At 35.9% G+C, this 23126-nt stretch overlaps 1 protein-coding gene and 1 pseudogene across 2 annotated transcripts in view; both read left to right on the top strand.

Moving 5' to 3' along the window:
• Nucleotides 1-23126, top strand: part of LOC121294389 (tubby protein-like) — a 59625-nt gene that overhangs the window by 9953 nt on the left and 26546 nt on the right. The window lies entirely within an intron of this gene.
• LOC121294390 lies at nt 2047-2411 on the top strand (annotated as a pseudogene).

The raw sequence follows: 23126 nt of genomic DNA, 5'->3' as shown, positions 1-23126 counted from the left end.
TCATCCATCCCTTCAAACTGCCTGTACTCGGGCTCTTGTGTAAGGGGTGGTGAACTTTATTGATCTGCTTGCCCTTCACATGAACACAGCATAGGATTAAATTGACTGCACACATTACACATGCACTTTAACTGGCATCCCTGACTTCCTGGCGATTACAAAAAACAGCAGAGAGATTAATTGTATTTTTATTGGCGACGTAACGTCACAGAAATTAACAAAGCATAGAATTATTCTTTAGCTGGAGGTTTTGATTGCTGATGCATGGAGCAGTGACCCCCAGTGATCCTTTCTTGGTATGAAAAGACATAAACGGAGCACTTAATAGCAGCCGAGTACACAAATGGTTGTAATGGTATTAATAAGGGGCTTGGCACTTGTATTTCCATCAGGGTGATTTATAAGAATTGCTGGTGGTGGATTGAAGGATTTTACTCACCAATCCATTTTAAGGGGAAAATCAAATTAGTTAGTGTGGTACCGGCTCCTTCCCTAGTCGAATGACTACCTCTTTACACACAGTAAGATGTAATTGACAAACAAGTCTGCGTTCTGTACACATAAAGGCCAAAAGGTCACTGTAGAAAGTGGGATTGTGAATCTCAAACAGCACAGAATATGTGTTGTGGTCTGTAAAGCATCCTATAAGTGTCAACCTGGAACTCTGCAAAGCAAAAGGACTGTCCTTTATTAAACACATGGTAACTATGCAAGGTTAGATTTCAGCATATTTACTTGAAATGTCTTATTTTCCACATTCTTATGCAGTACTGTATTCATAATTAAAAGGTGGCATCTGAGGAGTTTTAATCCCCATTTTGTGTTTGGTGCAGCGTACAAGAACGTTGTACACAAGTCTGAAAACAATACTGTAGCATAGTAAATGCCCAGGGTATTGTTTCCAGACAACTCCTCAAGTCTTGCTTAATCTAATGTTGGCCAGAAGTCCATTCCTAGAAAGACAATGTATGGCGCACTATTTCAGGTGTTCACTTAGATCTCATTACTGTATTGATTAAATCATGTGTGGGTTCTGCACACGCCGATTAATCTTGCACATTAATAGATTGAGTGCCTCATAATTATGACAGTTACTCTGCTTCTGGTTATTTAAGTGTAAATATGCTGACGGCAGGGGATTTAATGCATTTTTAATTAGTACTTGTTTCTTTTTAATTATGTGGATGACAGTATTCACTGAATATCAATATACAAAACTTGAGCCACACTCCAAGCATTCCTGCAGTATCTACACGATTCACAGCGAGACAGCACTACTCATGACATCCATTTTTATTATTCATGAGTGATGCGGTGAGATAATGTTCTTTCCATTGACCAAGTACAGCAAAAGAAACTGTGTTGTATTTAAATAACGTCTTGCATTTAAATAATGTCTTCTGGTGCTGGATTATATTTTATTAAAAGTTGCTAGAACAGTAGCAGCAATACAGAACAGCTCCAAATGATTCAATGAAGGTGGAACCTATTAGTGGAGCCTTTTGTTTTATGAACATTGCATTCTCCTAGTTACCCCATCCTTACAAATCCCAGCAGGATTTGTCAACATAATATGAATTGTGGCATCTTTGAAAACGTGTTTGACCTTTCTGTTGATTTGATTTTGAAATTCACTAGAGGACATGACAACACTCATAAGCTTACCTAAAGGATGGTGTTTTCTAATCTTCTTTTGGACGTTTGGAAAACGGACAGCTAATTGTTGGTTTCATACATTTGTCTCTGTTGGTTACTCCACCACCTGCTGATCCTGTCGAAGCGATCACAATCAGGGTCTGTTTGAGTAATGTCACTTCCATTATTAAAGCTGCAGTGTGTCACACCTCCTCCCCTGTCTGCTACATTGTCTAAAGGTAGGGGAATACATTGCCATGTTGCAAAGGTGATGCATGTAATAATACTAAATAAATAAATAAAAAGACCAAAGATAGCCATTGTAATATTGTAGCAATAGTATGGCATATATGGAAAACACATGACTTCACACAATCGGAAATCACTACTACTACTACTACTACTACTATGATGGCAAAATTCAAGGCCCGTGACCTGCGCGGTAAGAAGGAGCTGCTGAAGCAGCTGGGTGACCTCAAGGTGGAGCTGTCCCAGCTCTGTGTCACCAAGGTGACCGGCGGAGCTGCATCGAAACTCTACAAGATCCGTGCTATCTGTAAGTCCATTTCCAGAGTTCTGACTAATTAACCAGATGCAGAAGGAGAATCTGAGGAAATTCTACAAAGGCAAGAAGTACAAGCCTTTGGTCTTGAGGCCCAAGAAGACTCGTGCAATGCGTCACAGGTTGAACAAATACGAAGATAGCTTGAAGACCAAGAAGCAGCAGAAAAAAAGAACCCCTGTAACCTATCCGCAAATATGCTGTAAAGGCATAAGTTTGTTCTCGTGTATTGAATAAAACACACACACAAAAAAAAAAACTACTACTAATTAAGAATTACCTTAGACTCCCAAACCCCCCACTTCTCATTATTTCATGAATGGACCCCTGTCTGTAATAAACTTAATTGAATTGATCCTCTATTTTAGTGTTCAATAATGCGATATTACAAAAACATCATTTTACCCCACTCAGCCTGCTTGCTCACCAAATATATTTGTATCACTGAATTTGAATCAATGATTTTAATGAGCAAGCCTTCTTACAACCACAGCGATACATGTATCAATTTTATTGAAATGAAAAACCACTTGTTGACATTTTGTCAATTTAACCCCACTCAGACCCCTTGTTTAATAAATCTGTTAGTATCGCTGAATAGACAACTGTAACAAACAAAATGTATGTGCTGGACGGCTGGGTGTGAAGTTTTGCTTCCCTTTTACTCCCCAAAAGGATTTATGCAAACTGATATACTTGTATTGTCTTTTTAGCAACCTAATGTAACATAACTAATGTTATTGGAGATTGTAGGTGAAATCTTAAATTTGGAACAAGCTTAATCGTCTTACACATTTGTTTTTTAAGATAATTGAAATTCAAACCATGGGGGCATTTGTTAGACATTACAAAATCTAATTTCATTGTTGGCTTAACCTTGTAATTATTTTTTCTGAAATATTTCACTTATTCCACAACCGAATTTCATAGCTTTTTTTCAAATCAACTTTGCTTAATTATTTTTTATCACACTGAACAATACTTCTAAAATGGTCTCACTCTTAATACAACTTCCCATTAATTATAATTGCTTTCCAGTTACACACACATGAAAGAGCTCTTAAAATGAACGCCAGAAGACATTAGACAGCTACACTGAGCCTCTTACTTTTGTGACTAATGATCTCCTAAGACGTGGAAACAGAATTGAAATGAAACGACTCCTCACAATCGATTGTATAATACTGTTTGTATTATACACTTGATAAAAGTGTTCAGTGCAGTATAATGTACTGGATTGAGAAGGTTTTGTCATGGAATTGGTTGGATAACAGTACAGTAATAGTTCAACATACAAACAATCAAATTAGAATTGTACTAAGCTAAAAATAAAGGTTAGGTAATATAAATTAGGAAAGCAGAATAAAAAGTTGCAGTTCAGATCATGCCCTGTCAGAAAAATCTCGACACCAGCGTCCTGGAATACCATCTGTCCAAGCGGTTGCGGCCCTGGGTTGCGGGAAATCAATCTACTGCAAAAAGAGAGTGGTGGTGAGCAGTACATGGTACTGACCTCTGTGCTGTCACCTTTTCTATATTTGTTCTATTGCATTTCAGGGTTTTGGCCATGAACGCTCTTTCTGAACATGTCTGATAATCAATGCTGTTGACATATTATATTTAACAGAAAGATGTGCAAAGAAGAACATGCTTTTATCTACTTCTTTTCATAGCTGGTTGGTTAAATTCAATGATTGATGTTTGTTTATGTTTGTTACTGTTATTATGAAAAATCACGGGGGGGTAAACTTCGTATTACAGCACTAGGGCCAGAGATGTACAGCAGCCTGCAGTCTTTCTATATGGTACTTGCAAGTATCCTGGATAAACAGTTTGTGCAGTTGTGCAGTTAGGGTGCAGTGCTCTGGTTTAAATTGGCAGGGAAAACCTACCTGCCTGGGTTTTACAAAGGCTGGGGTTGATTAGTTGATGGTCAAACACTAGGTTAATTAACAATCAATCAGCGCCCAGCCAACTGATATAAAAGGAGGCCTCTGCTTCTCATTTGGGAGAAGGGAGCTGAAAGCAGGTTGGTGTTTTGTTTTGTGGGTTTTTTGAATTTTCTGGAATCCAGTGAAGGCATTTAGCCTGGAAACTTTATTTTTGTGAGTTTTGTTTTTGCTTTATTTGTGTTTGAGTATCTGTTATTTTGCCCTTGAGCACAGGTTATTTTTGTTGTTAATAAATCCTGCGCGCCTGTGCCGGCGTTTCAAACTCTTAGACACCAACCTCAGTTTCTCTGGATCTGTATGCTTGAACAGCGGCTACCAGATGGTCTTTTTCAATTTTGTACTATGCCGTTCGGACTTGTGACTCCCGCAGGAAGACCCTGTCACACACATATATGTAGTCATATTTGAGTAGATTAGTTCCGTCCTACAGTCTCTGAGAAACTGGAAAGTCAATTGAAATCACTAGTAACTGACTATCCAGGCTTTGTTGGATTCACATTCATGCAACACAAGGATTATTTTACAACATGGATATAAATATTTTAGTGTCAGTAGTTCCATTCCACTGGCTCGTGAGACACAGGATACCTGTCAGTTTGGGATTGGTGATCCCCTGTTTTGCATTAAAGGGAACGTGCTAATGTAAGGAATAGGGGCGGGGAGAAACAGGCTAGAGGCCTGAGACCCTTCAATGTGTCTGACGGCTTGTGTTTCTCAACTTCGGTGTGTGTGTGTGTGTGATAAAATCTCAAAACCATGTCGTGTTTCAAAATTCACTTTTCAAATACTTTTGCATCATTTGAATTATTCAACAATCGCTGTACAGTCATTTTTGTACAAAGGGAGCGTTTCTAGGGGTGTCCTTTTAAGTGTGAATATTTAAATGATAATTAACGCAAAATTAATTTTAAACTAAGACTAGTTAACAAGCTGAAGAGGTCATAACCAATGGAAAAGACTAGATAATGCTGAGAAACAGTGGTTTAAATTCTGCAGTTTAAAAGCACAAGGTTTTAACAACAACACTTCAGTTTAAGGAAGCGTTATTAATATTGCATCTGGAAATATACTGTATAGGACAGAAATAAGAAACAGTATAGCTATTTATTATAACTACATGTGCAATCCGTATCATAATGGCTTTATAACACATAGTGGTCCGTAATCAGAATATAATTGTATTCAGAGCAAAGCTCTGCCTTTAAATTGACAGTACCCTACCTGCCTGATTTTATTATGTTCAGGTGGCTGGGGTTGATAGTTGATTAGGTTGATTAACGATCAAACAGCGCCCAGCCACCTGTTAATATGTTGTCATAAAGACGGCTGTAGTGGGTGATGTCAGACCAGAACCAGGAACCAACAAATAAACAACAGAGAGGTGGAGTTTGGTGAAGCTGAGCGATTGGTTTCGCTCAGCATTGAATAATGAAACAGACAGAAAATAAAAGGTTGAAAGACAAAGAAGGCACAGGACATGGTACTTTAGCCAAAATAAAGAGACAAACAAAACGGACTGCACAGATAAAACACGGTGAGCTTGTATTATGATTTAACTATTATACTAACTGTTACCTCTGTCTCCAGTCCCGTTCTCCACTCACCGAACACACAACCCCGAGTGAGTTAAAACATGTTGCTTTTATGCAGCTGTACCGAGACTCGATTGCTAATCAATCAATCAATTGGAGTCTCGGTACAACTGCACGTGAATTAATAAAAGTGCAATTCCCGGTGCTCACATATTATTACATTTTACCTGCACGTGAAGTGCTGTGCAATCCTTGTGCCTAAATACAAATATACATTTTAAACACTCGTGTTACACAGACCCATTTATATCCTGTGTACCAATGACTATACACCAACATTAACACACTACACGTAACATACAACACAAATAAATAGCCCAGGGTCGGGGCACTTTGCCACATATGTTGAGAGATATTTATTAATGAATCCTTCAGCTAAAGGACTACAGTTTTAACCCTGTATCAGTTGGTTATAACTCCTTTAATCTAATGCTATAGACACACTATCGTTCGCCATGCCCTTTATTCTACAGTACTTGATAACCCAATGATATGCAGATGACAAAACCCATTCACATGGCCAATATGCTATCAAGTGTCATTGCATTGAATTTAACTAAACTATAAGCTCTAATAAAATATAAAATATATAAACAGCATTATCCTGATAACCGAGTTAGAAACTGAAATGCTTATTGTATGACCTCCAAATTTTACAATTCTTGTGAGAAATGTAAATGTTAAAATAAACAATACCAGTATGCATAATATATGTATAATATCTGTGGCACACAGCCTTTTGTACAATAGTTCTTCGTTTAACAATACATCCAGCATGTAACTAATGAAGAAGCTGGTGTATATGCAATATGCAATTAGAGTTTATTACCATGCAATACTTATATTTTTGATAGGCTGTTTAATAGAGAGATTATTTTAACACAATAATTATTACAATAAGAAACAAACAGAGCTGATAAGAAATAATTCCATATGAACCACAGTGCATTACATTCCTGGGAAATAATTTAACTAAGAACATTTGATAAGATTTCCATTACATGAGAGTAGATGTTAAAACTTCATGCTGATTTGAGCTCGGCTCTAGTCAAGATAAGCACCAACTAAAACATAGCTTTACAGTTAACTAATGTGGTCCATCTGCATCTACATTGCGTTACAAACTGTATAGCAAGAAATCAGAAAACATTACTAAGAAGTACTTTAAATCTTTTTCACATTACTAAAATAACAGTTGTACTTACTCTATAGAAATACTGGCAATTATTTAAAATTAATTATTACTTAGAATTACAGTTTGATCCTCAGTTCAATTATTTTTCCGTATTGCAGCACATGGTGAGGCACTACTTAAGGTGAGTTCAGACTACTTGCACAAGATGGCTCCCATATTGAGGACAAAGTGACTTGTTGGTTTCCGAATGATAAAGATTGAATGTTTTCAGAGACTGACTTTGCTCTCACTATACAACGCTCTCCTGTGATTCTCCAGATCAAGGTAGATTGTGGGTGTCATACAAGCAAAAATATTCCCTTTTGTGGCGGTAATTTACAAAGCTGCTGCCACCACACTGCCAATGCCTCTTAGCTCAGATAGTCTGAGGTACTGACTTTTTTTTACAGGGTTATATGAACACTTTAACACATTAACCTCTGACCTAATATGGCTGCCATATTGAGGTCATGTTGCTTGCGTTTCTAGGGTACAGAATCAAAACACTTATTTATTGTCGTAATATTTGGTACACAGCTGTATTCTATGAGTGTAGTTCCATTACCATTTCACTGTTTTAAACACTGACCATTTTAATAATACAGATCTCACTTCGTGTTTACAAGCTATTCCATCAGAGATACCTTTTCCCTTATATTATACGTGGGGAGGTGCTTTACGTTTGTTCAGAGAAATTCTAGTTTCATTTTAGTTTTAGAATTGTACTTGGTTATTGTTCCCTTGCAGAAAAGAATCCTGCTAATAAGAAGTTTGAGAATTTTGCCCAGGTATCCCAATGCTTCTTGAATAGTAAAGTATATTGCAGCAATAGCAGCACATCACCTGCTGAATGAGGATCTGAATGGCTAGTAAAGCAAGAGTTAAACAATCCTATTATAACGATCTCTTTGCAGCACATTGCTGTAATTCATCTGGTGCATGGGAGGACTGGATGCTCAAATAAAGGCTGGACACAAACTATAGAATACAAATAAAACCCAGGCAGGTTTACTGCAGGCAATATATCGCTTCTCGTTATCTGTCTGATTAAACTGTGCCATTGCACAAGGTTTATTTAGCAGACAATTATAACAAGCTGAACATGGCTGAAGCATGATTTCTTATGTCGGCTGCCATCCCATCAATACTGCTGTGAGGAGCCTTGGTATGTGTGTGCAGATTGGCTGTAGTGAGATGCACAATGCAGACAAGTGTACCTCTCTGCAGAACTGATGCTTTATTTTAAAAGCATACTTTCTACTAACCAGTGTCTTTAAAATCAATTTCTTATTAATCAAGCATTACCATGACTGCTACCCCTTTACCTTTGTTGAAGATCATTTTTGTTGAATTATATACCTTTAATATGGGAAATGCGTATATATTAGACCAAGCTATATACATTGCTATTAAATCCTGTTATATCCCTTCCTGCTCAGTTTCACTCCAATGGTCTAGCAACAATTAAGTTATATTAATAATTTTATATTTGAACTAGCTTGTGATTTCCCACTAAAATCTTTAATTCATAATGAGTTACTACGCAGTAAACAGTTTAATTTAATACACTGTATTGATTCACTTTAAACACTCCATCATAACATATATTGAATGACATAATTATTCAAGTCAGGTCTGTCTTTGCCAATTGCATTTTCAGGCTACAATATGTTCTTGTGAAATGTCATTTTTAAAGCCTGAGGTGTCCAGGTGTTTTGTGTACTAAACAATGATACATGATTTCCACGTGCCTGCCCGGTGTACCCAAGTTATTCACTGAGCCACTGGAATACTTGTCAGTGCACCGAGCAGACCTGATGCGCATTGTATCAGCGTTAGTCAGGTGCTACATGTCTATTGCCTAAGGGGATTGCTGTCCTGGCAGCTCTACCACTGTTTAAATCCTACTATAAAGATGGCTGGGGTCTATTTTAATCATCTAAATAATGCCACCCTTTAAATTGTTAATCCTGACTAAAGACAATACATATACATTGGAAGGAGATCTGGTAAAAAATGTGGCATAAGAACACCCTGCTGCTTAGTTCATTAAAATTGGAAAAATTCATTAAAATAGGAAAAAAAAGATGGGATATTTTTGGTACAAGCAGTAACTGCAGTAGAACACACTGTTCAGCACTTATTGTACTTAATGTAATGTAACAAGACAAAAATGATTACAAATTAAATTGGCTCATCTAGTGAAAGTACTGCTGCAAGTGCAGAGTGAGTCAGCCGAGCACAGTTCAAATCTTGTTTGTTGTGAGGAGCCCGTCTTGGCTTGGGGGTCTACAGGGAGGGTTTCATTAGCCTTTGCGCTCCTGCAGGGTTTGGGAGGAACTATGAATAGTTCACCTCATTGCGCTTCAGCAGCACAGCAAATCCAGGTGGAATCTTTCCTGGCTGGTTCATTGCCTCCAGGGTTCGTTAACTTGGTAACACTCAGTGCTTAGGTTGGCAGGTGCAACTAGGCCAATAGTTTGACTGCAAGACAGAGGTCACCTGATTTTCCTGATCGATAAGTTTGTTGCAGCGAATTTAATTTGGGCATTTCAAATTGTTCAGAAAAAATGGGGATACAATTGCTAAATCCATCAGACATTAATGCTTAATGAATTGTGCTTCATGTATTTTACACTTGAATCATTTTACTTCTGCACTGCAGAATTGTATGAATGACTGGCAAAGACAGTTTTGGCAGTACAATTGCTTACATGCAAATGGGCTGTAAATCATGGAGGGACTTGTCGTTGGTTAAAACCTTATCTCTAGCCTTTGAGGTAAATCAGGACAAGGCAGGGGCTGCTTGCTTAATTATGGACCCACATTGTCAGCTGGTCAATATTTATTGGATGAAACATAAAATCGAGGTCCTATTTGTAAGTGAATTTGCAGCAGACTGGTATTAATTAAAATGCTAAGTGGTTTTATTAGAATAGTACAGTATTAAAACTTTTATATTAATATTTTAAATGTGGTCATTTTCATGCATTGCCAGATTATTGAACATCTTTTCAGAGAGAAGTGGATCCTTCTGGTATTAAGAGCTATCCAATTGCGTATCAGATAAGGTCATTAAATGACAGGTGGTGAGATATAACATCATTTTCTTTTGTATTTGTTTATCAATTATGCATCCTTTTGTTCAATTATTATTGTTGCTTGAAACTTCATAGAGTAAATATTAGAATGGTAATACCAAAATTGTGTATTCCACTTGTGGATTTTTTAATTGGATCATGTGAATAATTTGCTTTCACTGAATTGGGACAAATGGGCTTTAAGTTTGTTAACAGCACTTACAGTCCTATTATTTGGCTCAAGTTTAATCCCTTTCTCATCAGAATAGACAGAGGATGCCACAAACTGAATTAACCAGTAGAGGTGTTTTTTTTGTGTGTGTGTTTTGTTTTTGTTCTGAAAAAAAAACCTCCTGCAGAAAAAAGATAGTGTTGTACAAAACCGTCTTTTTGTAATACAGACAATTATTGCAATTTTGATAGAAAAAATTAATTCTGAAATATACTGTAGGGACCTATTCACAATTAATCATGAGTTTTTTTAAAAACATATTATTATTATTATTATTATTATTATTATTATTTATTATTATTATTATTATTATTATTATACAATTTTTATTCTCAGAGCTGTTTTAACCTAAGACAAACACAAAAAAAAAAAACAAAAAAAAAAAACAAAAAAAACACTTTCCTAAAATATTTCTTAAGGTTAGGATCATTTAGTTTGGTCGTCTCTCAACTTCAAACTCACAAAACATACATGTGTCACAAGAGAGTGGGTTTTCAGTTTAGGAAAATCATACTTACAGTCTGTAGACATTTGAAAAGTATGAAAACAGTCAGTATCTTTTTTATTATTTAGGGATTATAACAAAGCACACAAGTTAACATTTTCTTTTTCTGTGTTTACACGGTTTAGTGTAGTGTAGGAGGAGGAATAAGAAACTCAAGTGACCAATGTTTAGGCTAGTGCCTTCTACAGTGCCTTCTTTCTTGTAGCAGCTGTACATTATTCTGATCAAGACATTTTGGAAGAGGAAGAACATCAACAGGAGGTACAAGTGAAGCAGCTTTCTTATGTTTATTTCATTATACAAGCCCTTGTGTGTTCTATATCATAACTGTACTTGATTTCATAACAAACTGCAGGATTCATATTTCCGAAGCTCAATTCTTACATTAGAAACACAGGGGGTGGGTCAGAATGTGTCTGCAGACCTATGTTTGCAACATCAGGGTACTTTTAATAACTGTAAGGAAAAACGTTTATTCCCTTTAGTGCACAAGGTTATGCATGGCCACATGGCCTGTGACAGTGCTGTCCAGTAAACACGTGGCATGCAAACTGTAGTGTATAATAGGAGAACTGCTCTATAGTGTTGAACCTTTGGAGATGCTTACATTATATATTAAATGAAAAATGTAACTGAACAATGAAAAGAGCACCTGTACTAAAGTTCATTAAACCCAAGGAAATTAAATAATAGATCCACAGGTTATTATATTGCTAATATCTCTATAATTACTGTTAGCTGTTGTCTATAGAATAACGGGTGCCTTAGTAATGCTAATGTATTATTTGAATAGCAATAGATCACATTTTGAAAGACTCAGTTCCTCCCATAATGTGTACAGTACATTTATCCACTTTGGGATTTTCTTCATATAGGTCGATTATACACCTCTGCTCTGAATGGCACAGATGATGCAGAAATACCACAACACAATATAAAGACACTGGCTAAATAATAATAAACAATTTTCAGTTATAAATTAAAGTGATATGTGAAAAGCTGGATATCCAAAGTGGCAATAGTCAGAATGCGTAGCTCCATATTAGGAGATGGGCTCTGTACTTCATCTAAACTGGCATATGATTTGAACTATGGGGCTAGCTATGCGCATAGGGAGCCTGTTGCTATGGAGAGGAGATCCATGCAATTATGAAATTGCATCAAGATGTATTGGATCGGATAGGGCAGGCTTCCAATGCACAGTTTTTGAGTTTCAGTTCCCTGACATAACCAGGTGTGACAGTATGAAGGGATTTTGTACTGATTTAAAAAAAACAAAATCATTACAAAGCAGGAAGCAATCAATCTTTAAAATATGATATATCACTTAGCTCTAACCCTGAACTATAACGTGATTTGAGTTTTATCCATATAGCTGAAAAACATCATATAATTTATTACTTTTTTTTTTTTTAATCTCATCAAGTCAATATTTGCAGCTCAAATACTGATTTGCTATTGCAAGTAAAAAGGTGCGTTATCTTTATCGAAGTGCAAGGGTGCCCCCTTGTGGTTAAATTAAGAATAATCCGGATCATTTCAGAATACTATAAAATAGACACAGTAACTGGGACTTCACATAAGACTACAGGAGCTCAAAATTGAAAACATTTACAATTCATTAATAAACCAGTATTTGATAAGCTAAGGTTTTTTCAATGACTGCAAATGGGGAGAGTGACATCATCGAAAATCCAATGGCTATCTTTTATCAGTATTTAATCCTATCATATATCAGCCTATAATGTTTAATAATTTTTCATAATAACTGCCTTGCACTTTTAAATGTACAATTTCTGTATATTTTTTATGTTTTAAATTTCATTTCTCAAATAAACCATGCAAGCTGCATTTTGACATCAAATTACGACTTGGATGATGGCATATTGGAAACTGCAGGTATAAGATTTTTAAAATATAATATATAACCTCTTAGTGTTCACAGTACAGTATAGTTGCATGTGGAATTTCTTGAGTGACTATCAGCACACATGTAATCTAAACCCACTACATTGTCTGGTTGTATGGTATAGAAACAGGGCCTCTTTCTTTGTAACCTGAAGCTTTTAAAAATAGATTTCAGTGACTCCAATTTTATATAAACCGGATTTCTGAAAATATGTCTCAATTCCTGCAGGTTACTGTGATATATTTCTGAGACGTTTATACAACCTGATGCGCCAGATTTTTTTGGTAATTAGGCTTCTGTTGCTATAGTTTCACTGAAATAAGGCAACCACATTTAATTACAGCAGTCCAACTATTTTATTGTTAAACCCAAACAAACAAAAGAACATACAGGGAAACATTTGTATATTTTAAGACTATGGGTCTTATACATTAAATTGAACCAACCAAAAAAAACTTTACATTTTTGCAAAAAGAAAATCGTTTCAAGCTGTTTTTTAGAGAAGACAGCACTTCATTCTTTTTAGAGACTGCACTTCATTCTTGTTGTCAGTGGAACACAAAAGTTTTTTGTTTTTTTTCTGATTGTGTCTTGTGTATTGAGATAATTTTTATGATAATAAGTGTTTTATTGCAGTGCATTACTATGAAGACAAGGATGGGGGGGGGGTACCGCACTGTAGTCACTTTTTCCACGCTGCTTTTGGATGTATTCTTAGGAAGAATTGTACTGCTCATCATTTCACCTCTGACCTAACATTTCATTGTGACTACTTACTTATTACCGATCAGAACTGTTGAATAATGCATTCCATGGAGTGATAAACTGAGGATGGTTTGCTTAAGTGCAATAAACCCAAAAAGGACAAATCCGTTATTATATTAACATATACTGCACAGGATCAGTACTCTGTGTGTTTGAATTAGGGGTCGGTTTATTAGAACAAGTTCATTATTATCCAGTACATGGGAAATTACATATTTTTTATCTTTTCATATATATATATATATATATATATATATATATATATATATATATATATATATATATATATATATATATATATAAGCGTATATATATATATATATATATATATATATATATATGAATAGAGATATAGATATTAATGAATTAGAGAAGAATTACAGAACTCACTAAAGGACAGTTGCAATGAATTTGCAAAAAAAATTGCAAATTCATTAGCTAATGCATTTTCTCATTGCTATAAAGGCTATACTCTACACAATTGTAGTTGAAGCCATTAGTTTTATTTAAACCAATTTTTTTCATATTTAATCAGAATTAATACCAGTTGTGTCTGCCACACATTTTAAACCAATACAGTACATCTGGTAATTGAACTGAACCTTCTTATGCATTCATTCCAAACCCATTTGTACGATAATGTTGCTCAGCTATTTATTTATTTATTTTTAATACATTTGGTGCATCCAATTATTGTTTTACTCCCGATTTTATCCCAATTTGGAACGCCCAGTCGGTTTTCCCCTCACGGCAGCAATTCCCCACACGGCTCAGGAGCCAGCTTCATTTTTTTCTCCCAGGAACTTGAGAGCAGATGCCAGCGAGCTACCAACCTCTCGAGGACACACTGCTTAGCTATTTTTATCATTTGTTTATTCAGTGTTTTAAGAAATGTTTTCATTCCAGCTTTAAATTGATAAGTTACATATGATTTGCATTGAAATGTTTGCTCACATTCAACAGTTACTAATGTAAACTGTGTTGGCAGGTTATGTATTCTCTTTGATTTAAATACACACGCGTGATTGTAGGCGATGTGCTTTAAAATTCGCTCTGATTTATTGTGTCAGTTGTAAAATGATGTGATGTCCAGATTAGGCAAAAGCAGCAGTTAAAACGTACACAATGGTACAGCCTTAAAAGGCCATAGTAGTCAGTGCTTGCCGAATGTGTGTGAGAGTTTATACCATAGTCTTGTTGCTTTTATAGAAAATCAGTGTCTCTCAGAAGTAGAAGTTTGGTCCATTGCTATATGGGAGTAGAAAATATTCATTCAATCAATCACAATCTTTTTCTAATTTTTATTTATTTATTTTGCTGCATCATTATTGTAAAATATCTCATTTTTATATATTGGCTGATTGCACAATTTGATGTACCATTGCTTTGAATTGGATTCTGTTTAATGTTCTACCCCTCAATATATATACACCCTGTATAGTAGGTAGTATACTGTTTCCAACATGGTGTGTCCTCAAACTTTGATTAGCACAAGCCTTGTTAATTTGCATGCACATTTTAAAATGGTTATTTGTCATTGAGAATGTCAAATGGTCTGAGACAATTACAAAAAAATCATTACAAGCAATAAACTGTGTAGTTTTACTTTCTTTGCCACGATGAAAAGGCTCCTTTATAATTTTTTGGCAAGAGGATGGTATTTTAGTCTGCTTGTTGGTTATTATTATTAGCAAAATGAACCAAGGAGCCCAGTTTAATCACCGAACATTAAATATACATTCATGTTTGTTCATTTCTGTGCACGACTGTGCACTCTAACAAGCTTAACATACTAAAAGTGACCAGTTTTACTGCTATATGGATATGCATTGTGCTACCATGGTTACGTTTCATAATAGCCACAGACTAGAATGCTTGAAGTTCATTTCCATAGAAGGCTGTATTAGGGTACTCCCTTTATGATATTCCAAAAAATACATAATTTTTACTACTTATTTGGGTTATTTAAATGACTACTGAGGTTACCTGATTAAATCTTTCATTGTATTTTTTTTTTGGCAAGATGGGACAGTTAGATTAGTATTGGCTATGCATATATAAAACATCTCTGGCTTACCTAATCAGGAGAGCATTGGTCAGAGTTGTTAGAATGCATTCTTCAAAGAGAACACAAGGGTTAAAGCAGACAGGACAGGATTTGTTTTTATGCCTGCAGGAGTATTTCTATAAACGTCACTAATGATCGTGTTTATAATTGCTCTGTAGATATGACCTAACTTAGCCTAGTGGGGCACCCCATGGCCCTGGACAATTGTCCTGGTTGCTAGAACCTAAACCGGTCTCTACATGGAGGAAATGTATCATCAGCACTGTTAACCCAGGACCAGGACCTCACAGGACACTACTCCTCACCAACCTTGAGTACCTTCACCAGGTTTCAGTTTGTGTTTCTATTCTTTGGTTGTGGGCGCCAGTTACACCACACTGCCCAATCCTAAGAAGGAGGGGCACAACAACTGTTCCTCAAGTACCTGATGGCTTTGATGGTGCTGGTCTAATCAAATACTGCTATCCTGGCAATAACATTTTCCAAAGGGGCAAAATAAGAAATGTATAACACAAATATTCAGTAAGTAAATCTCATGGTTGTATTTTAAATGGGATGGCTTTGTTGAATTTTCCACCTGATCTAAGTCAGGTTTAAAAAAAAGAAAACAATTAACAACCTGAGCAGCATGCCCTTTTTATATTTTCCCAGTAAACATCTCCAGTAGCAGCGTGATGAGTGAAATGCTTCTATAAAATAATTATTTTCCATTCAACGCGGTCTTTGTTGCATCTCTCTGTTGAATGTTGGCACCTATTAAGAGTGCAGGTGGCATGATGTGAAACTGAGGTTTGGTCTTTGATATTGAATAGTTTGGTTTGGCATATGGCTAATTTATTGGAGGTTAGTAATTATCAGCTGCAGAGTACAATAGCTTGGTCTTGTTGTCACAACATGAAATGAACATCATTAAATATTGCACTGCTGATTTGCAATTAAACGATTATAGCTTTTTTTAATAATGCAGGCTATTTATTATGGACAGTGTCTGAAAGCATAAGTAGCAGGGTTCTGAAAAAGACAGCGTCCCCACGTGTTGCTACAACTGTTTTTAATGATTCTTCTTTTCATTGTTAACATCCTGACAACTTTTTACATGTGTAACTTTAAACTCTTTTTCAAAGCTCTTTTCAAAGTGACTGCTTTAGTGCACTGGGGTTTGAGATCTGTCCTGTAAATCACTGCAGGAAGAGTGATTAAAAAACTTAACAACGAGTGCTCTGGCTTTCCAGCTCTGTACCACACCATGGGTTGTTATCGCAGTGTCATCTGTTTGACAATGTGGGCAGTAATCCTTACTCTATCATCAGTGCACTAGAGTGGTCATTTTGTAAATAGCTTTGAAACAGACTTTAAAGTAATAAGTATAAAAAGTTTAGATGTTAACAATGAAAAGAAAATTGACAGGTGCGTTATTAAAACAGTTGTAGCAACATATGGGGGTGTATAATGCTATATTTTTTTTGATGTGATGTCCAGATTAGGCAGATTGGTTATAACTGCTACTGTTGAAGGTTCATGCTGTAACAATCATTTGCATTTCATTGTATTGTTTAGTTAATGATTTCCTCAAGTGTTTTTTTTGCTTTTGTTTGTTTGTTTGTTATTTTTTATCATGTTATTATGACAGTGCTTTCACATTCAAGTCTGGCTTGAGGCCAGCTGGCTGAGAAGTGTTTGACAGTTTCAGTTCAAAGATGCTGAGGGAAAATACTTGAAAGAGTACATTATCAAGCTCAGGACTGAGGAGAAGTTTTGGATACATCTGCCATTCGGTTCTTTTGTCTCTAATGAATTCAATTGCAAAGTACTCTAAGAGAGCTAAAAACAGCAGCAAAACAACAAAAGACCAAAAAACTTCAGAGTAAAAAACCTGTTCAACACAACAATTTCCACTAGATGCATGTATTCTAAAATATGTGATACTCTGGTATATTTTAATTATTTTATTTTAATATATTATGATATTAATATATATAATATATATATATATATATATATATATATATATATATATATATATATATATATATATATATATATATATATTGAGCATCAAAAATAAAATGAGAAACAAACACATGCTGAGTACTCAAGATTCTTTGAATTATATTATATTTTTTGGTTCTGGTCTTATCCCTGACTGTTTAATAGTTTTAGGTTTGTGGAATACTTGTGACAGACGTATAGTTAACACTAAAATTCATAATATCATAATATTGGTTAAGAAGTGTACATTTAAGGAATAGTAGTTTAATTCTCTATTCTATTAAACTAGTTACTTTTTCTTCCTACTATTTTTACCTGGGTCTGAGTTATATATTAATGCCAGAGACTTACTTACTGTAATCATTTTGATTTAAATCAGGCCCTGGTCTGTTGAGTTCCTAACAAATTATATGTGATCCTATGGTTTTATTCTCCAGTAGGGTTAACCTCAATGTTATCAGAGCAGTTTTCTGCTATTGGTATGCTTTGTGAGTGCAGATGCAATTTAATAACATATAGAGACCTCGCTTGAAAATTCCATGATCTACATCATTACAATCTGTTCTTATTCCATTCTACTGGATAAAGTCAGGGTTATAATAAACAGACGCATTACCAAACAGAGTGGTGAAATTGTAACACCAATCATGAAAATATGGTTATAACATTCCCAAGGAAGGTCATTGATGAGCCATGGTACTGTTATGCTTCTGATGACTCATCTTTACTGAAATCCTAAATCACAGGAGTATAATTGCACACTGTTCATAGAATACAATCTGCCATCTTGTCAGAGCTACAATACTAAGCAGTTACTAGTCCAGCATCTCTCTATGTGTCTTCATGTCCACACAGAGAGGATGATAATAGCAATGCATCCCTCTGGTTTGATGTCCCTTGTCTGCTAGACATGGCAATAATGCTGTTGTAATAATTTTAAAGCTAATAAACAGTGGCATATGCTGACCAGCTGTTCTTATTTTAAACAAAGAACTTCAGCCCATGTAGGCCAGGTTCATGGTTCATGGGTTAATGGCAGATTCCAAATGTCAAAGAGTGAAGGCAAACCTTTTCTATCCCAATAACAGTGCTTCAGTAACAAGCAATTTGATATTGTAATGTTTGAGAGTGTTGTTGTTTTCGTACTTCTCAAATTCACACTGATGAACATCTTTTATTTGTTATGCTGAATTTTTCACCCGTACACTGGGATCCTCTAAGAGAGTTCCAATTGCTTAGCTTTGACTGTATCTTAATGTCAGCTCACTGGTGCATCTACCTAAACTATTTTAACTGCTAGTGTTACATCTCTTCATACTTTCAGTGTTATGGAAACTTTTAAGGCAAATTTACTAGTACCATTCATTTGAACCTAAAATTACTGCTTAATTGTAATCAAGTGCTTTTTGGATGATACATCCATTTCAGATATTGTCTTCATGCTTTGTATACAACTGTATTCCACGATTCTATAGGTCAGGTTTGATTGTGGGCATAGTATACCAAAACAAAACTGTGTCAGTAATTTAAAAAAGTTGCTTGTTATAAGACCCTTCATGGATTGGCGTGAAGCACACTATATAAAAATACATTTGTATTGTATTTTCATAACTTCATATGTAACTAAACATGTTTTTTTTTAAAAAAAAAGGTTGGTAATGTAAGAACTGTATTCTCCCACTAACATAGCATCTGTTTGAATTGAAGTTGGAATGCAAACTGGCAGCAACATGATCTGTAATAGTGTGAATCAACTTTGCATGTCGCCCTCGACTGTGCCAAACTTGCAGGGCAGCAAGAGATCTAACAGAATCGATTCTGAACAGCAGACATCAATCCCATCTACCTCATGTTTACACTCCTAAAGATGCAGACATAAGAGAAGCTTCACAGTGCTCAGTAGTAGCAAGGCTGAAAGAAAACAAGATTTTTTGCAGATCCCCTCACTGCAATCCTAGCTGTGCATTTTACCTTAACAAGAGAGGTATTTCTTAATAGCAACAAACAGTTAACACTAAAAAATGTAGCAACATATTTATGTCTGTATACAGTGCCTATAGAAAGTCTACATCCCCTTTCAAAATTTTCATCTTTTGTTGCCTTATAGCCTGGAATTAAAATGCTTTTTTTTTCATGTATCTACACATCCTACCCCACAACTACCAAGTGAAAAAATATTCTAGAAATTTGTAGAAAACTAATTAAAAATTAAAAACTGAAATAGCTTGGTTGGATAAGTGTCCACCCCCCTTGTAATAGCAATCCTAAATTAGCTCAGGTGTAACCAGTCGCCTTCAAAATCACACACAAAGTTAAATGGCCTCCACTTGTATTAAATTGTAGTGATTCATGTGATTTCAGGATAAATTCAACAGTTCATGTAGGTTCCCTCTGCTGGGTAGTGCATTTCAAAGCAAAGACTCAACCATGAGCACCAAGGCACTTTCAAAATAATTCTGGGACAAAGTTGTTCAAAGGCACAGATCAGGGGATGGGTCTAAAAATAAATCAAAGGCCTTGAATATCCTTTGGACAACGTCAAGACGATTATTAAGAAGTGGAAGGTGTATGGCACTACTAAGACCCTGCCTAGATCAGGCCGTCCCTCCAAACTGGATGACTGAGCAAGAAGGAGACTGATCAGAGAGGCTACCAAGGCCAATGGCAACTTTGCAAGAGCTACAGGCTTTTATGGCCAAAACTGGTCAAAGTGTGCATGTGACAACAATATCCCAAGCACTCCACAAATCTGACCTGTATGGTAGGGTGGCAAGAAGTAAGCCATTACTCAAGAAAGCCCACCTTGAATCCTGTTTGAAGTATGCAAAAAAAAAAAAAAAAAAACACTCAGGAGATTCTGTAGCAATGTGGCAAAAAGTTTTGTGGTCTGATGAAACTTCAATGGAATTTTTTGGCCTAAACGCAAAGCATTATGTTTGGCGCAAACCCAACACAGCGCATCACCCAAAGAACACCATCCCTATTGTGAAGCATGGTGGTGGCAGCATCATGATATGAGGATGTTTCTCATCGGCAGGGACTGGGGCACTTGTCAGGATAGAAGGGAAATGTCTTTGAGTGGCCCAGTCAGAGCCCCGACCTAAATCCAATCGAAAATTTGTGGCATGACTTGAAGATTGCTGTCCATCAACGCTCTCTCAAGGAACTTGACAGAGCATGAACAGTTTTGTAAATAAGAATGGCCAAATATTGCCAAATCTAGGTGTGCAAAGTTGGTAGAGACCTATCCCAACAGACTCACAGCTGTAATTGCTGCCAAAGGTTCTTCCACCAAGTAGTAACTCAGGGGGGTGGAGACTTATCTAATTATAATCTTTCAGTTTTGTATTTTATATTTTTTCTCAATAAAAAAACTTTTTTCCCTTAACAGTGTGGAGTATGGTGTATAGATAAGTGGAAAAAAATCCTCAAGTGCATGAAACTCTGAGGGACTGACACAACAAAATGTGAAAAAAGTTCCATCTTATATATAGGAGGCTGAGTGGTTCAGTATTTAAAGAAACGGACTTGTAACCAGGAGGTCCCCGGTTCAAATCATGGCTCAGCCGCTGACTCACTGTGTGACCCCGAGCAAGTCGCTTAACCTTCTTGTGCTCCGCGTCTTTTGGGTGAGACGTTGTTGTAAGTGACTCTGCAGCTGATGCATAGTTCACACACCCTAGTCTTGTATCTTGTAAAGCGCTTTGTGATGGTGGTCCACTATGAAAGGTACTATATAAGAATAAAGATTATATATATATTTACATTACCAATATAGTAACATTGGTCAAATATTTGTATTGTTGCATGAAGATATTCACACACTATCCAATGCCCCTAATCTCGGCTTCATCATTATTGTTAGACAGATGGTATAAAACAATTAGGCTTTGAGTAAATGTATTTTGTTAAATTTAAAAAGTACGACAAGGAAATGCATTTTACAGTTCAAAGTAAGTCAGACAAAAGGTGTTTGATAATTCTCTCTCCTCGCTCCTGCAAACAGTTTTTTTTTGTTTGTTTCAGTGGCAACGTCAAATACATGTAGCCATTTCCCCTGTAACTCCTGCTTGAGGAGCTCAGATTGTTTATCGCTCATCTGTCTTTAAATTCTTGGATTGGTTTGACACAGTGCAGCGCATGCCCTGGCATATGTAATGCAATCAATGTGATGGAGGAGACGAGACGGCTTTTGCGTGAAGTCCAGACTCTTAACTATTAAGAATCCCCTAATAATATATACATGTATTCCTCATTTCTTTAAAATTAATTCATTGTCTTTGTAAATGCTGTTTTTTTTTTTTATGTGCAAAAATATTATCTTCCATGATTGATTGCAAGACTGTGCTTGTAAAAAAAAAAAGGAATGCATTGATTGGGGTTAGCTGCAATTGTTGTGTAGCTGCTCCATCTCTTACTTGTTGGCAAAATTATAATATGTTATATAATTAAGATAAGGAAAATCTTAATCAAAAGCAAGAAACCCAAAGAAAGGTTTAAAAAATACCATGATTGTTTTAACATATTGTTGAATAGCAATGTGTTATGTATGAGGTGTGAGGTATACTTACGTTATCATTTATTTTCCACTGCTGGTTAAAAAAATCAACAAAATAAAGCATTGGAATACTGTAAGAGATGATGTACTGTAACACATAGCTGTGGCTTATACACAGGATGCAGGTTCTATTAGAAAAATAACGGTAAACAACACCAGTCAAAGCAGTAGCAGAAGAAATGAAATCACATGCTAAAAACTGAGCTTATCAGAACTTAAAAAATAGAAAGAAAAATAACAGATTATAGCTTAAAAACAGGTAATTGCTGTTCATTTTGAAGCCCCTTCTACTTTAGCAATTTAACAGAGGTGCTGTGATATAATTGGCCTAAAATTAATAAACCTACTCTTCTGTAGGTATATGTTAAAAAATCAGCCATGGTAGAAAATACCATTGGGTAATATAGTGTTAAAGGTAGGGTGGAGATATATAATTATCTTGTATTTTAGATTATAAAGAGACTTGCAGGATTCTGTGGGACACTACCTCTTTAAATACCTGGTGAAATTATTCACTTTACATGCACAGCCTCATGTTGCCCTTCCCTTGATATATTGAAAGAGTGAGTTAATAGGTTGAGCAGTGGCACAGGATGTATTCTACTGTGTTCTCACAACAGGGTTATTTTTTTCCATTCACTGTGACTTTCTCTCCTGACCTTAATATAGCTTCCATAAGAGCTTGGTGACTGCAGCTAAAACAAAACCCTGCCTGGTCTGCTGCCAGTATTATCGTCTTCTCGTGTTGAACTCAGGCCGTGAGAAAGACAAACTGACTGGGTTCGCTGCACAATTGCTTCTAGTTTGAGGTGCTTGGGGTCTGTTCAGATGGTGCTGGATCCTCTTTTAGATTTGTGTTTTGCTTGCTGTGCTGTAGCTGCTGCTGTTGATGGCACGTTTTACTAGGATGCTACATCTCAAGTGTGTTCCTCTGTATTAATATTTAACAAAAAAATAAATAACTACTAATACCAAAATGCACCTTCCATTAAGACAGCAGTGTCTACTTCATTCAATGTGAGTTTTAAAGTAATATTCGTGATGCATTAACTCCTGTATATTGACTGCTTTAGCTGCTCTCCATTCAGCAATCATTCTGTTCAAG

This window comes from Polyodon spathula, chromosome 19 (assembly GCF_017654505.1).
Source record: "Polyodon spathula isolate WHYD16114869_AA chromosome 19, ASM1765450v1, whole genome shotgun sequence".
Taxonomy (NCBI): domain Eukaryota; kingdom Metazoa; phylum Chordata; class Actinopteri; order Acipenseriformes; family Polyodontidae; genus Polyodon; species Polyodon spathula.
The sequence above is the reverse complement of the archived record's forward strand: the minus strand, read 5'-3'. Positions and strand labels throughout refer to the sequence as shown.